Here is an 18,001-nt window from a genome sequence, read left to right as displayed (position 1 = left end):
AAATTTTTTAAGGCTACACATTTTTGCCTCTGAACTACTGGTGTAGGCCTCTTGAGGTAAAGTAAGATGAAGCTGACTTAAAACTAACAAGGAAGTCCAAACAGCTGGACAAACTGGAGAATTGTCCTAAAGGTGCTTTGACTGAACCAGAGACAGCAAAAATCACTTTGCAAAAGGAAGTCCTGAAACTCCCATTTCTAAATAGACTTGCTAGCTTTCTCTGGAGCCAAACTTGGCCTTAGCTTAAACCTCTTCTGTCAATCAATGGTGTTTACTCTCTCCCTTTTCTACTTTTCCCTCTCTCTTCTTTTTTTTTGTATTGCATTTAAGTGCTTACTACGTGCCAGGCAGTGTACTAAGTACTGTGATAGATAGAAGCTAATCAGGTTGGATGCAGCTCCTGTCCCAAAGGAGGATCATAGTCTTAAACCCTACTTTTTAGATGAGGTAACTGAGGCACAGAGAAGTTAAGTGACTTGGCCAAGGTCACAAAGCAGACAAATGGCATGAACAGGATTAGAACCCAGGTTCATTTGATATCCAGACCCATTCTTGATCCACTAGACCATGCTCCTTCTCTTTCTCTTCCCTCTTTTCTCCCCACCTCCTCTGTAAGCTACCTCCTGCCAAATCTATTTCCCCTACCTCATGGACCCAACACTTGAGGAGTTTAATTGTACCCATTTCCAAATGTTTGCTCATTGCTTCAAGAGTCCTCAAAAGTAACCAAGAGATTCTCTTAGTGGCCATTTCAAATTGGACCACTTTCAGTGGACTGACAAGGGCAACTCAGGGCAGCTGTTCATATTGGGGAAACCCTAAGGTGTGGCTCAAGTCCCTTCAGGTTTGAGCAAAATAACCCTATCTGCAATTTCCCTATAAACTCTAAGTTCCTTGTGAGCAGGAATCATGTTCTACCAACTCTGTTGTACTCGCCTGAGCACTTAGTATAGTGAGAAGCAGCATGACGTAGTGGATAGAGCACGGGCCTGGGAGTAAGAGGGTCAAGGGCTCTAATCCTGCCTCTGCCACTTGTCTGCTGTGTTACCTTTGGCAAATCACTCAACTTCTCTGTACCTAGTTTCCTCATCTGGAAAACAGGAAATGAGACTGAGAGCCCCAGGTGGGGCAGGGATTTTGTTCAACCTGATTTGCTTGTATCCATCCCAGAGATTAGTACAGTACCTGGTACACAGTAAGTGCTTGATATATACCATCATTATTATTTCAGTGCTCTGCACATAGTAAGTACTCAAATACTGATTGATAATCCGGACCTCATCTTGATGGGATGATTTGTATCTCTGTTAAGGTGGGTGTTCCCAGGAGCCAGCATTTGCTGCCATTATGGACATGGCCCTTCTGGGTTGTTGAAGGAAGTTTCCTATAGAAACACATAAACACACCATCTGGTTGCTCTGGAAACTTCCATTAAAGCCCAGGAGGCCCAGTCTGGGGTGGCTGCAGTTGCTGCTGGTGTCCGGTTTTTAGGGGTGGCTACCTGGAAAACTCACACTACATTTTCCCTCTCCCATCCGTTTTCTTTCTTTTCCTTTCCCCTTCCTTCCTCTCCTTCCCCTTCTGTCTCCTTCCATCCTTCTTTGTCCCCTCTCTCTGTGTGCTAGCTACCCTTCCTCTGAGCACATGCTTTTTCTCTCTCTCTCCCTCTCCCCTCCCTTTCTTTATGGTCTCCTTTCCCTCCTACCTTGACTATAATGTCTGTAGTATTTTTATGTAAACCTCATGTGAGAAAGGGTGCATCTCACCTTAGAGAAAGAGAGTAGCTTAGTGGATACAGCACAGGACTGGGAGTCAGAAGGAGCTGAGTTCTCTTTCTCTCTCTCTCTCTCTCTCCCCTTCTTTTCTTTATGGTCTCACTCCCTCCTGCCTTGACTATAATGCTTATGGTATTTTTATGTAAGCCTCATGTGAGAAAGGGAACAACTCAATTAGAGAATCAGCATAGTTTAGTGGATACAGCACAGGCCTGGGAGTCAGAAGGAGCTGAGTTGTAATCTGGGCTCTGCCACATTCATTCATTCAATCGTAATTATTGAGCGCTTACTATGTGCGGAGCACTGTACTAAGTGCTTGGAATGTACAATTCAGCAACAGATAAAGACAATCCCTGCCCAACAACGGGCTCACAGTCTAAACGGGGGAGACAGACAATAAAACAAAACAAGTAGTGCTGTGTGACCTTGGACAAGGCACTGAACTTCTCCTCTCTGGGCCTCAGTTACCTCATCCATAAAATGGGGATTACAAGTGTGAGCATCTTGTGGGACAGGGACTGTGTCCAACCTGATTAACTTGTATCTACCCCAGCACTTAGAACAGTCCTTAGCACATAATAATCACTTAACAAGTACCATTATTATTGTTACCTTAGACTGTAAAGTCCTAGAGGATAGATGGCCACTTGGAGATTCTAATATTTCCGCTCCCCTCTATTACCATCATAAGCTTTTCTTTATGTCTGTGGTCTAAACATGTAGCCTTTCATTTTAAAATTAACCCTCGCTAGTCTATAAGCTCCTTATGGGTAGGGATCATGTTTATTCTATTATTCTCTCAAGTGCTTAGCACAGTAGTCTGCATACAGTGAGTGCTTAATAAATGGCAATGATTCTCATACATACTAGAATGACAGGTAAATTGTTGGGCAAGGAACGTTTTTTGCTTTGCTCTCTGAAAAGAAGCCAGAAATCTTTTCAGAAATTATGTTCTGTTTTTCCCTGTAGGTGAAAGCATCACCATCCTGTGTGGTTTGGTGAGCTCATCCATTTTAACGGTGGCTTTTCACACAGGCAGCATCAAAGAGGATTACTATTTTATGATGTGTTTGGTGGGCTCAAGAGCAGTTAATCCCCCAAGGTTCTATGCCAGAGGAACACCATAATCCAAGGGGGATCTCTCTCTTCTTCTCAGGCCATCACAGCCTGAAGACAATGGATGCTGGATGATAATGATTGACTTATAGTGTGGGTGACTGGAATTATATATTTTCATTACCACAAAATAATTGGGTTTTCATTGAACAACTACCTTCCAGCTTTCTAAATGAAGGTCCCCATTAGAAAAACAGTAATACAGCAAACTCTCTTGCATCCCAGTGTTGTTCAGGAATGAGTTTACACTTCAGATAACCAAATTCTGAATATAACCACAAGACAGAGGGTCCTTGCAGATATCTCACCAACGGGGAACCTGGGGGAGAGGCCAGCTCCAGCTAGCCCCAGACCAGGAGAGGACAAAAAGGGGCCCTGATTGAAGGCTACAAAATCATACAGGATGTGGAAAGAGTGTCCATGGGTTGTTCACCAAATCCCAATCCAACAGTGGGATGTAGGACACCCACTAAAGGTTGACATACTTCTTCACCATTGGGTGGCAACAACATGGAATAATTCCCATAGGAAGCTGTGAGGAAGAGAAGCAGTTTGACCTAGTACAAAGAGCACAGGCCTGGGAGTCGGAGGGCCTGGGTTCAAAGCCCAGCTTTGCCACTTGTCTGCTACATGAAGTTGGGCAAATCACCTAACTTCTTGATGCCTCAATTCCCTCATCTGTAAAATGCAGATTAAGACTGTGAGCCTAATGTGGGACAGGGACTGTATCCAACCTGATTACTTTGTATCTACCCCAGTGTTTAATACAATACTTACATAGTAAGTGCTTAACAAATACCATTAAAAGAATCAGCAGGTACAAAAGGGATTTGAATAGATTCATAGATGAATAGTTCATAATATGATACTAGAGAGAAAGTTAGGGAAGTCAGAAGGATTTGGGTTCTAATCTCAACTCTGCCACTTGTCTTCTGTGTGACCTTGGGCAAATCACTTAACTTCTGTATGCCTCGGTTACCTCGTCTGTACCTATGGTGATTAAGACTGTGAGCCCCATGTAGGATATGGACTGCATCCAACCTAATTAACTTGTCTCTATCCCAGCATTTAGAATAGTGCCTGGCACATAGTAAGCATTTAACAAATACTGTTAAAAAAAAGCAAAACATATGGCAAAACCCTAAATACAAGGATGGAAGTTCAGGAGGGCAACCATTACATGATTTCTCCTAGCACCCTGTTAGCACTCTCAGAGACAGAATGCTGAGCTGGATGGATCATAAGTCTGGCACAGGGATGGGCACATTTACAGTCTCATGTTTTATAAATGACTCTTCCTGAACCACTCTTGTGAGTGCTCCACCCCTGCCGCCCCTTTCTGAGAATCCCCCTACTCCATCAAGATCATGGGAAGCAGTATGGCCAAGTGGATAGAGGACAGGCCTGAAAGTAAGAAGGACCTGGGTTTTAAACCTGGCTCTACCACCTGTCTGCTGTATGACCTTGGGAAAGTTGCTTCATTTCTCTGTGACTCAGTTACCTCATCTGTAAAATGGGGATTAAGACTTTGAGACCTACATGGAACAGGGACTGTGACCAACCCAATTAGCTGTATCTGCCCCAGAGCTTAGTACAGTGCTTGGCATATAGTAAGCACTTAAATTCCACAATTATTATTATTATCCCTACCCATTCCCATGGGACTGCCACAGAAGAGGAAATGGGAGAAGGGAACAGTTTCCAGGTGCATGAATCACCCAGTGTGGCTTGAGGAAGACCCTTGGAGTGGGCCAGAGATATTCCAGCTGGTTCAAAAGGGATCTGCACATCCTGAAGCTGCATATCCTCATTCCACACTGCCATCCACCTTTCCCTACGAATGCCACTGTGGTGAACTTCATGTTTTGTTCCATACAAGCAGCAACAACGCGAAGACTCCACCAGGGTCAGCGTTCAAAGCTGAGCAGTCATAGTGCCCCCAGGCTACTTTGCCCTGGGGACCTCACCCCAGGGGTCATTCCCTGCTCTTCTCCCAGATCTGTATGGTCCCGAGAAGGAGGGTCAAATGCATTGCTCGGCAGTAAGACGGAACCGGTCAGAACTCAGTTCTGGTATAAGAAAAAAATCTCAAAAGGAGCTGAAGCAGAGAGCACATCCAAAAGTAAACCAGAAAAACAGAGAAAAGTAATTCCTAAAATGCAGCGAATGGGTTTTATTGTGAATTAAATGGTGATGCTGTGACTTAGGATGCAATAAATACAACCCTCTGAAAATATCAGTTATTTCTTGTCTCAACTTGTTCAATAAGTTCTATGCTAAAGCATTTCTTGGGGGTTATCACCTGCTCTCAGCTGTGAATAGATTTCCTGTAAACTCTTCCCCTAGAAATCACTGTACAACTAGGCAGCAATACATCTGTTCTGCCTTTCTCCTTAGGTGGTAAGTGTTATTTATATCAAATAACATACAAAGGCATGCTGGGTATCTACTGGGTGGTCTATATGTCTGAGAAAAGCATATGAGCTCACTTAGGAGGACTTCATTGGATGAATGAGGACAAAAAAAACAACTCACTAGATCTGAAATTCCATTCAACTTCATTACTGTTGGACAAACAGATGGATACTTACACGCACATGCACACACACAAACACACACCACACACACCCCACTCCCAACCCATATGGCCTCAAGAAGTATATGAGAGATTTCTGATTTTGCCCTTTCATGAAGATTTCTTTTTGTCAGAGAGTCGTTCCATTCCTAGGCACAGAAAAGAAACTTCACTGGGCGAAGGGACTGATACTCCATGAATTTTGTTGGGTTGTGCTTCTCCTAAAACTCCCAGATTTGGGGGCCGAGCCCAAGGCACCCCCCAGGACTGTGAGCCCTGTATCCAGCCTGACTTGTTGGTTGGGGTTAAGTCCGGTTGGGGTGCTTTACCTTCTGGAGAGGAGGGATGGGTAAGATTGAGCATGCATGGTTGTGGCACAGCACATGCTCAGTAACTTGTCCAGTATAAGAGGAACTGTTGCATGTCAAATATACTACTGGTGTAGTTCCCAAGGACGTCTAAGCACCTGTCCACTGCTTTATGGGCAGGGAACCTGCCTAATTTCTCTTGTATTGTACTCTCCCAAGTGCTTAGAACAGTGTTCTGCACATAGTGAATGCTCAATAAATACCATTGACTGACTGATTGATCAAAGTTTTCTAGAGAAGCAGCATGGCCTATTGGAAAGAGCACAGAACTGGGAGTCAGAGGACTTGGGTTCTAATCCCGGCTCTGTTGATTGTTTGCTGTATGACCTTGGACAAGTCATGTAACTTCTCCGTGCTTCAGTTCTCCTGTTCTCCTTCCTACTTAGGTGGTGATCCCCATGTGGGACAGGGACTCTGTCCAACCTAATTAACTTGAATCTACCCCAGTGCTTAGAATAGTGTTTGACATATAGTAAGTGCTTAAATACCATAAAAAAATCCGGGCCCAGAGAGAGCTCTGCTCTACCTTGTGTCAGACTCTCAGAAAAGATGAACTGAAGCAGGGGTGGGAGCAGGAGGAGAGAAGAAAGAAAATGATGGCACGAACTTCTGCTCAGCTTCCTGGCTTGAACTCAAGTCAAGGCCCTTCTCCTGTTCTGCCCTCCCCTTCACTGCAGCCCATCCAGGAAATGATCCTGGCAATGATCCAATGGTAGCAGTAAGTTAATCACTTTCCACAACCCAAATTCATTTAACCCTATTTGGTGGAATCACCTGGGGATTTTTCATCTTTGCTAAAATCTCACTTTGCAGTAGAGACAAGGCCAAGTAAAGGAGGTCCTGGAATGAAGGGAGCTATTATCCAGGCTCAGAGGGGAGACCCTTACTGAAGGTTTAAATTGGGCAAGAACACATTAGGTCTCAAGTTGGTACCTTTGGGGAAGGGGTTGTTGTGAGGGGTGGGGGAAGCACTGGGTGGTGGATGGGAAACTGTTTTCCCTTTTTATTTAACCATTAAAACCCTGATTACCTCAGGTATCCCATATCCCAAACAACGGTGGGTACCACAACCATTTAGAAACATGATTTGCACTATTTCCTGAGAGTGGCACAGTGATTCTGAGGGACAGGGAAAGGTCATGGAGGAGGCAGCACTCACCTGGTCCTGGGAAATGACATTGTTAAGATTCAGCTTCTCCCCAGCACCAGATCTCGTTGGTTCTTGTTCAAGGAGCAACTTCCCACTTGGGCTTCCAGATGCTTTCTGCAGCCTCCGGTGAATCAAGATCACCCCTTCCTGATAAGCTTTCAGGGTTTTCAAACAGGAGGCCAGGTTTGGCTTTGCCTCCTTCCCAAAGGAAGCTCTGATGCCTTCAAGTTGCCTGTTGCTTGAGAACCTGAGCTCAGTATGGGGCTTCAACAACTGAACTTATGCGCTGGGTGAAGGAGACCCTGGAGAGAGACACACAAATCAGCTTTTTTTCAGAGGATGATTGAAACATTTCTTATAATAATAATGATAACAGTGATATCTGTTAAGTGCTTCCTATGTGTCAAGCTCTGTACTCTGCACTGGGGGAGAGATAATACATGTCTATCAGACAGTCCCCATCTCCAAGACTAAGAGGGAGGGAGAACAGGTATTTCATCCCCATATTTACAGATGAGGAAAGTGAGGTACGAAGGGGTTAAGCACGTGGCCCAAGGTCTCATAGCAAGCAAGTGGCAGAGCCAGCAGTAGAATTCTGGTCTTCTGACTCCTAGGCCTGTACTCTTTCCACCAGACACTCTTTCTTCTTGTGCAGATGCTAAAGATTTGGACCAAGTGATGCAGTGGTGAAATGCAAGGCATTCCTGTGGCTGTCATTAACACTGTTAGTATTTCTTGAAAAGCAAAAACGGATCGGGGGAAAATGGGAAGTATCTATATGCCATGTGTACTGTTCTTAGAATTTTCCCTGGAGACTTCATTTTCAAGACTTAAAAGCAGGCTGTTGGCACCCGTGTTCATTGTAAATCTACTACCAAATCCCCTCTAAATCCTTACCAAATTCCTTTTCAGCTGCCCTTGGTCCCTGCCAACTGGCTTCCTCAGACCTCCGTAATGCTAGAGCCCTCCTGGTGGTCTGCCGTTTTCCCAGCTCCATTCTGTCTTCCTAATCCACAGTGTCCTAGGATCCCAGGGCTAGTCAAAGGAAAACTAAGAGCTGAGCTGACAGAGGAATAGGTCCTCAGTGCTCAGCTCAGGCACCTGGTTTCACTGTGATCCCAAGACCACTAGCCTACCAGTCACGTCCAGTGAAACACAACTTCCTTGGGCCATCACCATAGTGGGGGAATTTGCACATGCCCAGAGACATCCTCGCTGGCAGCACTGTCAACATGCAGAAGTCCCTGAAGGCCTGACAAGCTCCTGAGCATCTGCAATGCCTCTAGGCATTCTGGGCATGCTCCCCGTCATGGTCTCCCACTGTTAGAACACTGTAAAATCAATTCTCCCTTCACCAAAGAGGATACTGAGGGCAACGCTTCCAGCCAAATGGGTGAGACCAGCCACTATCTCTCTTCTGAACGTCCACATTCCGACTGAGAGCTCAGAGGTGATTGGCTGGGATTAGAGGGCTGAGGGAAATATATGAGAGGGTATAGAAGAGTTCAAACAACCATAACGTTTATTAAGTCCTTCAATGAGTAAGTACAAGTACACTGAACTTAATGCTAGGGAGAAAATGTGGACATTAATTCAGACCCAGACCCTGGGCCAAAGGAGTTCATGTCATAAAGGAGAGAAGACAGAGAAAGGAGGAGAAGAAGAAAACAAATTACAATCTTGAGAATATCCCTAATCTATTTTAATCAATCATATTTACTGAGCACTTACTGTGTGCAGAGCACTGTACTTGGGAGAGTACAATACAACAATATAAGAGACACATTACCTGCCCATGACAAGCTTACAATTGTCTCTCCCCCACTGTAGATTTTAAACTCTTTGAGGACATGAATTGTGTCTTCCAACTCTGTTATATTGTATTCTCTCAAGCTCCTAGTACATTGCTCTATACTTACTAAACACTCATGAAATACCACTGATTGATTGACTAAGATAAGCAAATCAAAACTGTAAAACTGTAAAGATAACTGCTGTCTGTGAACTTGGGGGAAAGGGAGAGGATCTATGGTCTTCTCCAGTCCCTTTGGCCTGCTCCAAACTGTCACTTTTATTCAATCGAATTTATTGAGTGCTTACTGTGTGCAGGGCACTGTTCTCAGTGCTCAGGAGAGTACAGTTACACAATGAACAGATATATTCCCTGCCCACAATGAGCTTACAGTCCTTTTCAACATTCTCAGTGCAGGAAACATGGATGGAAACAGGTCTTAGTTTGTGCCAGCTGCTGGAACTAAGAGCCATGACCCAAAGAAAGAGCACCAAGACTTTCCTGCTGCATGACCTTGGGCAAGTCACGTAACTTCTCTGTCTTGTTTGCTCATATATTATGGGGATTCAATATCAGTTCCTTCTCCTCTTCAAGCTGTGAGTCCCATGAGGGAAAGGGGCTGTGTCCAACCTTACTATTACGTCTCTGCCCCAGTTCTTAGTACAGTGTTTGGAAGGGCTTAACAAATACCATTTTAAGAAAAAAAAACAAACGATGCCAGAAAACCGGGCTTTCTGGGGAAAGACATGGCAACTTGGGGCAAAATCCCAGGCCCTTATGACCATGACCTGCAGACCAGGTTCCTGGATGAGTCAGGGACTTAGCCGTCAGCCACCGCTGGAACCTGGAGCTGGTAAGGAATCATTTGGGAGTGATAGCTGAAGAAAAGACATTTCTGTTCCTTTACTCCCCTATCCCATTTTCAAGCGGGCTGACTGAAAGAAGCAGAGAAGCAGCATGGCATAGTGGATAAAGCATGAGCCTGGGAGTCAGAAGGTCATGGGTTTTAATCCTTTATTGAGCCCCACATGGGATAGGGACTGTGTCCAACCCAAATTTTTTGTATCCACCCCAGTGCCCAGGACAGTAAGTGCTTAACAAATGCCGTTATTATGATTATTGGATCATCACCAGTGGGGAAGGAGTTAGTACTCATAAACTTGGTGACTTTGCCCAATACAAATCAAGCAGTGGCTGGAAAGAGGAGCTGAAGAGAGGGGCAGGGTGGAAAATGCAGAAAGGGAGGAGGGTTGGGAAACAAAGTAAACAAAGAACAGAGAAAAGAGTTGGAAGGTAAGAAGAGGAAAGCTGGAAAGAGATGGTGCAGGCCAGTTTAGGGGCTGTGCTGAGGTGTGGGAGAGGCCCCACAGTATAAGGAAACTGTAGAGTATAACTGTACGCAACAACCAGGGCTCCAATTCCATGACACTCCTCCATTTTCTAGGTTCCAGGAACTGTCCTGGCAGGTAAACAGAAAAACTAACAACAGAGGATAGATATCCCCATTAGTTCACGGTTCTGAGTCTCTCACTCACACAAATGTCCATGAAACGGTCATAAAAATTGGAATATTCCTTGACACGGCCCAACTTCTAAATTCCACTGGCTCATTTGCCTGGATGCTCAGGTCTCCAGGAGGGTCCCCTTCATACACATTTCAATAATGCCAATTACAGCTTCATTTGAGAAATTCTGATTTTCTTGCAGGGCCACCATCATCACTTTTCCACTCTAGGAACTTGCAGGTGATTAATAGGACCAAATTGAGACCAGTAGAGTCAGCAAAGTGGACTGGAATTTGAGCGAACTTTGCATTTGGGATGGGCAATTTGGTGCTTCAATCTACTGGTCCCTTCACTGTCCTCTCTGTCCCTGGTTGACAGCCAAAGGGGGAGATGAAATTTCACGATAGCTGCATTACCTTTTAACCCAAAGGATAACAATTTAAACGCATTCAAATATGTGCAAATGCACATTTCACATTATGCACAGCTCAAACAGTAGGAGGAAAAGAAAGCTTGAGGCTCCCGTCTCCCCAAATCATCCAGATCCCAACCCTCCCTATCTTCAGTTTCTTCTTAAAAACCCACTGCCTTCTGCAAGTCTTCCCTGAATAATTATCAATATCCCAAATCTTATCAACGTTTCAACCACCTCTTGCACTTCTGAATTTATTTTTGTCCTTCTTCAACCCTTGTGTTTGTGTTCTATCCCATGTGGGACAAAGACTGCTTCCATTACGATAAACTTGTAATAATAATGATAATCATGGTATTCCTTAAGCAATTACTTGGTGCCACACACTGTTATATCTACCCCAGTCCTTAGAATAGTGTCTGACACATAGTAAGTGCTTAACAAATACCATTATCATCATCATCATCAATTGAACATCCAGCTTTATTTATTCTGATTTCACTGTTGGTCACTATCTCTACGTCTGTCTTTCCCATTAGTGCACAATACAGCCTCCACTTTCCTGTAAGGAAGCATCTCCTCCTTTGTGTTTCTTTTCTAAGGAAGACCTGGAAATCAAGAAAGTAGAAGGAAACAAAGAAGTATACATAGATGTCACGTTACAGTGGATTTTAGATTGTGAAACAGATTATGAAATCCATCTGCTTGGCCAGAATCCTTTACTCAATCACTTGATTGGCCCAAAAAAAAAAAAAAAAGAGTAAACATTGGTTTCCAAAAAGAAATCCAAATTACAATGTGTGCTTTTCTCCAGAGGAGCAACAATGGGGTAATTTCCTTTAGGACTCATTCCTGTTGATTCATAGGAAGACATAGCTCGCAAGCACAGTCTCTCCAGTCTGGTAAGGAATGTACATGCGGAAATGGCGGGAAAGCATTAACTCCTATATGACTCTTTTTCCTCTTCCTCCAATCTGTAGTTCATTTTCGTGACCATCTCCCCTGATAAACTGCAAATTCTTTGATGGCAGGGATGGCTACTACTACTGTAGAACTCTCCCAAGCCCCTTTTGCACCGGTCTGGACATAACAGACACTCAGAGAACACTGCTGATTGTTTAATTCCTGGGTGCAGACTACTTGAGATGCAGCACAGAGTACTGGATGGAGCACAGACCTGGGAGTCAGAAGGTCTTGAGTTCTAATACTGGCTCTGTCACATGTCTTCTGTGTGACCTGGGGCAGGTCACTTCACTTCTCTGTGCCTTACTTATCTCATCTACAAAATGGGGATGAGATTGCGAGCCCCACATTGGGCAGGGACTGTGTCCAACCCAAACTGCTTGTATCCACCCCAGTGCTTAGTACAGTGCTTGACCATGGAAACACAAAGAAGGTGAAACAAAGAAACGAAAACACATAAAAAATAAAAGACAAAAATCAATGCCACCACAGGAATCAAAGTTTCATGTCCAATATTTTTGACTGGATTAAATGCAGGAACTAATCTCCATTAAAAAGTTATAGAAATAAAAGTCAGGGATAGATGATACAGAACTAATTTAAAGAATGAAAAGGGAAAAAGAGTTTCCAAAAAGTTCCATTTTCAAATTGAATATTTTTAAAAAGCACCTAAAAGAAACCAAAATTAATCTAGGAAGTCACTATCAATTAATTGGATTCACTGAGCACTTATTGTATGCAGATCATTGAACTAAGCAATAGGGATAGCACAGTATAACAGATCTGGTAGAGAAGTTCCCTGCCCTCAAGCAGCTGGTTTATGATTCATCCATCTCCTGGTGACTTTTGTTAAGTCCTGCTGAGAACAGAACACATTTTAAAAATATCCTCCTCACATCTTTGCAGACTCATATGTTTGTAACGACTCAGCAGGAACAAACCACGAATCATTTCCTAAAAACAAATTAATAAATAATAAGCAAAAAAATTGCTACAGCTTTCTGGTTTGTGAATTACCTTCTTTTTAATGGAATTTAAGCACTTACTAGGTGCTGAGCACCATACTAAGCACTGGGTGGATACAAACTAATGTCCCACATAGGGGCTCACAGTCTTAATCCCCATTTTTCAGATGAGGTAACTGAGGCACAAAGAAGTGAAGTGACTTATCCAAGGTCACACAGCAGACAAGCGGCAGAGTCGGAATTAGAACCCAGGCCCTTCTAACTCCCAGGCCCGTGCTCTCTCCAGTAGGCGACACTGCTTCTCAATCTAGAAAGATTTCCTCAGCACTAGGATTGTAAACTTCTTGGGGGCAGGGAATACGTCTATCAACTGTTCAATAATTCTGTTATATTGCACTCTCCCATTTGCTTAGTACAGTGCCCTACAAGTGCTCAATAAATACAACTGATTGACCGATTGCTCTGCCAAGCATCTTTACCTGCATTCTTTTGCTGCCTCCTAGAGCCAAGCACTGGTAGGGATTCTCCTGATCTGTCCCCGTCCCTGGTCCCTCTCAGAGATAACTCACTTTCTCATAGCTGTAAGCAGGCGCTGCTTCCCTGCCCCTCCCATAGGACCCCCAAGAGATACCCCAGCCTCGGATACATGCAGGGGACACTGCGGGGGAGGGTCCCATGCCTGGCTCATGACTCACCTCACACCTGGCTAATCAGTCACCCCAGCTATTCACCAGCCACTCTGGACAAGCGCTTGGTAAATGACCATTCAAAAGAGTGGTCCCTGAAAGCACTGTGAGCCTCAGAAGGTAACTGTAGGTATTAAAATCGTCTGAACAAGTGATCCATTTTAGCTAGGCACTCGTCCACATTTTGCTTTCTTTTTCAGTTCTCTAAAACTTGCACTGGTTATCCAAATTAGCTCTCGTTCAGGTATATTTTTTGTTTGTGCCTAGCTCACTGTGAAACAGCATGGTTTAGTGGCTAGGGCATGGGCCTAGGAGTCAGAGGGACCTGGGTTCTAGTCCCAGCTCACCACTGGGCTGCTGGGCAACCTTGGGCAAGTCACTTAACTTCTCCATGCCTCAGTGATCTCATCTGTAAAATGGGGATCGAAACTGTGAGCCCCATGAGGGACAGGGACTGTGTCCAACCTGCCATGTATCTACTCCAGCGCTTAGAACAGTGCATGGCACATAGTAAACACTTAAATACCATAATCATGATTATTTTTATTATTATGTGACCTTGCTGCTGGGGAAGAGAAAGACATAAGGCACTCTCAAGTTGCTGCAATGCACAACAGCCAGTGCTGCCCCTGCCAACTCAGCCCACACGGTATCGCTGCTTTGCATGTAGAGGAAGTGATGGGAGCCTCTTCCATCATCATCCATCATCATCACGATGATCACCTGCAACCCCTGGGCCATCTGCAGCGTGGCTCAGTGGAAAGAGCACGGGCTTGGGAGTCCAAGGTCATGGGTTCGAATCCCGGCTCTGCCACTTGTCACTTGTGACTGTGGGCAAGTCACAACTTCTCTGTGTCTCAGTTACTTCATCTGTAAAATGGGGATTAAGTCTGCGAGCCTCACGTGGGACAACCTGATTACCCTGTATCTACCCCATCGCTTAGAACAGTGCTGTGCACATAGTAAGCGCTTAAGAAATACCAGCATCATTATTATTATTATTATCTTTCTGAACCTTTGGCTGGTTTAACAATGAAAGATTGAGCGTTGGTGCCCTCTAGTATTCACCTCGCTGCATCGCATGCCACCCTGAAATACCATCTTTAATCTTTAATCTGCCTGCAAAAGCCATTGCTTGATCTTTATGAGTGCTCAGAAAACACCACCACTATAAGAGTTGTCTCTCTTTAGCCAGCTGTCGATTCAACCTTCCGGCCCCTTCTCTCTCCCGTTAGGTTAAGATCTGGCCGAAGAAGCACAGCAGCCGTTGACAGAGTTCCTTAGATGTGGCAAGAAGGTAATGTGGGCAAGTGAAGAGAGCAAGTGACTAAAAGGTAGGAGAGGTGGGTCCTAGTCATAACTCTGCCTCCTGCCTGCTGTGTGTCCTTGGTCAAGTCACTTAGCTGTTCTGCACATTCATTTTCTCATCTGTAATATGAGAGTTAAATATTCTGTTCTCCTGCCCTCCAGGCTTTTTTAATGGTATTTAAGTACTTGCAGCCTACTACGCACTGAAATGAGAAATTCAACTGGCTCTATCTAAATCGTGTCCACCACCTACTGATGGATAAAATTGTCTAGTGGGTAGAGCACGGGCGTGAGAATCAAAAGGTCCTGGAGTCAGAAGGACTCAGCTCCACCACATGTTTGCTGTGTGACCTTGGGTAAGTCACTTAATTTCTCTGTGCCTCATCTGTAAAATGGGGATTAAGACTGTAAACTCATCAATCATTATTACTATTATAAAAGACAGCAACTTAATAATACCAATAACTGATTTAAGCCTAGAGAAACCTGTAGCCCCTGGTTATAGCTAAAAACTACTAAAACTGCTACAGCTGAAACTTTAATTAGCATTGGGTGACTGGGGAGACAGTGAAAGAAAGGTGGCATTCCTTCGGAGAACTGGAACTCAAGAGATCTGTGGAGTCAACCCACAACCAACACAGCTGCCCACCACAGCCCCTGGACTTTTGCTATGATGCATTCAGAACCAGCCTCAGGGGGTTTCTCGTAGCATTTGATCCAGACTTGTTAAAGTAGCAGAAGCACAACTGCCAGTGCTGGGAAAGGAAATAAGACTCAGTGGGGCAGGTAATGCAAAGGATGGAGAGAAGTAAAGCAACGGCACCTAGGTCCCCCCCGTAATCAGTCCTGTTTAACCTCTACGTCTTTGGTGGCTGAGCATTCACGGACCATGGAACACTAGTTTGGGCCCTATTTTCCCTTTGACAATAAAATCTTACTTGTACGCTGCTGACTCCTTGTGGGCTGTGGGTTTATGAGCCCTGGCTAATAAGCCCTGCTACCTTACTTGGATTTTACTTGCCTTGCAAAGTGATTTATATCTCTTGGGACCACTACTACAATTTAATAAAGTGTAAAAACCAGCAGGTTTGTGTACCGGTAGCAGCTGGGTTCCCATGGCAATGCACTGAACAGGAGCCGGCAGAGTTCGCTGGTAAAAAATGGTCTCACCCGAGACACTATGGGTAAGCGGGAATGTGGGGATTCTCTGGGCAGAGGAGAAAGGATAGGGCAAACCTGGGAGGAAAGGATTGCGTTGCCCAGCCCCGTGTCATCTCTATCCCACAAGATCCCAAGGTGGGGAGATCAACTCTGGGATGGATCCATTCTCCCCCATCTACCCTCAAACTGACCCAAACCAGGGCCAAGTAAATATAATCCAGGGCCAGCCCAGACCCTCCCTCCTTCCTCGTCTGCCTGTGCACACTCTGGAAGGGGTCAAACAGACACATGTTAGCCAGGAAGAGGCAAAGCGCCATTCCCAAGGGTGTTTGACCCAGGGTCTTCTCTGTCTTTGGGAACCCAGAGTTCTTTCTGCGCTTTCCTTTTTTGGACCTAAAATAATAGAAGTAGCCTGGCCTATTGGAAAGAGGGCAGATCTGAGAGTCGGGAAACCCGGGCTTTTATCACCACTTCATAGCTCCACCACTTGCCTATTTTGTGATCTTAGACAAGTCACTCAACGTCTTGGTATCTTACTTTCCTCATCAGCTCACTCTCTTCCTACTTCATCCCCTAAAACACTCTTGGTTTATCTCAAGTTGACCTTCTGGAGAAACAGCATAGCCTAGTAGATGGAGTACAGTCCTGGGAGTCAGAAGGACCTGGGTTCTAATCCCAGATCTGTCATTTGTCTGTTGTGTGACTTTGGGCAAGTCACTTCGTTTCCCAGTGTCTCAGGTACCTCATCTGTAAAATGGGGATTAAGACTGTGAGGCCCATGTGGGACAACCTGATTACCTCGTACCTACCCCACTGCTTAGAACAGTGCTTGGCACATAGTAAGCGCTTAACAAATACAATATCATTATTATTTATTATTTTCTATTATACTCTCCTGAATGCCTAGTACAATGTCCCGCACAGAGTAAGTGCTCAGTATCTATTATACTCTCCCAAATGCCTAGTACAATGTCCTGCACTAAGTGCTCAATATCTGTCATACTCTCCCAAATGCCTAGTACAATGTCCTGCACAGAGTAAGTGCTCATCATCTATTATACTCTCTCGAATGCCTAGTACAATGTCCTACACAGTGATTATTATCTTTCATACTCTCCCAAATGCTTAGTACAGTGTCCTGCACAAAGTGCTCAATATCTATTATACTCTCCCGAATGCCTACTACAATGTCCGGCACAGAGTAACTGCTCAGTATCTATCATACTCTGCCAAATGCCTCCTACAATGTTCAGTGCAGAGTGAGTGCTCAATATCTATTATACTCTCCCAAATGCCTAGTACACTGTCCGACTCTAAGTGCTCACTATCTATCACACTTTCCCAAATGCCTCCTACAATGTCCAGCACAAAGTGCTCAGTATCTATTATACTCTCCCGAATGCCTACTACAATGTCCGGCACAGAGTAACTGCTCAGTATCTATCATACTCTGCCAAATGCTTCCTACCATGTCCAGAGCAGAGTAAGTGCTCAGTATCTATTATCCTCTCCCAAATGCCTAGTGTACGGTCCAGCACAAAGTGCTCACTATTATACTCTGCCAAATGCCTCCTACAATGTCCAGCTCAGAGTGAGTGCTCAATATCTCTTATACTCTCCCAAATGCCTAGTACACTGTCCAGCACAAAGTGCTCACTATCTATCAAACTCTCCCAAATGCCTCCTACAATGTCCAGCGCAGAGTAAGTGCTCAATATCTATTATCCTCTCCCGAATGCCTAGTGCACTGTCCAGCTCAAAGTGCTCATTATCACACTCTCCCAAATGCCTGCTACCATGTCCAGCCCAGAGTAAGTGCTTAATAGAGATTTATCGCTGGATTGCCTCCCACCTCCAAGGCTCGGGCCTGGATGCCCCCTTTCATTCATTCAATAGTATTTATTGAGCGCTTACTATGTGCAGAGCACTGTACTAAGCGCTTGGGATGAACAAGTTGGCAACAGATAGAGACAGTCCCTGCCGTTATCACCCGTCCCCTTATGTTCCCAAGGCTTCGCCCCTGGGCTGCGGTGGACCCCCCCCGCCCCCCATATCTACCCCCTTTGGGACCCTTCCTCTCTCCCCTGTGATCTGGCACCTCTCACCGGGACCTCTCCCCTCCTTGGATGTCCCCACCGCTCCCGGCTCCTCGGTCTCCATCGGCCCCACTGCCAAGGACTGGCCGAACCCCGGCTGCACGGGGGAGATTAGCTGTCAAAAGCTCT

At 44.9% G+C, this 18,001-nt stretch overlaps 1 protein-coding gene across 1 annotated transcript in view; it reads right to left on the bottom strand.

Annotated features, from left to right (window-relative positions):
* ST3GAL6 (ST3 beta-galactoside alpha-2,3-sialyltransferase 6) overlaps positions 1–17,966 on the bottom strand; it is a 112,857-nt gene extending 94,891 nt beyond the window's left edge. Inside the window, exons 1-2 of the mRNA XM_029082475.2 lie at positions 17,882–17,966; positions 6,994–7,286 (exon numbers count right to left, since the gene is read on the bottom strand). The gene's annotated coding sequence lies outside the window, so the exon portion shown is untranslated. The remainder of the gene's footprint in view (positions 1–6,993; positions 7,287–17,881) is intronic.
* Positions 17,967–18,001: the final 35 nt, after the last annotated feature.

Source organism: Ornithorhynchus anatinus, chromosome 17, assembly GCF_004115215.2.
Source record: "Ornithorhynchus anatinus isolate Pmale09 chromosome 17, mOrnAna1.pri.v4, whole genome shotgun sequence".
NCBI lineage: Eukaryota > Metazoa > Chordata > Mammalia > Monotremata > Ornithorhynchidae > Ornithorhynchus > Ornithorhynchus anatinus.
The sequence above is the reverse complement of the archived record's forward strand: the minus strand, read 5'-3'. Positions and strand labels throughout refer to the sequence as shown.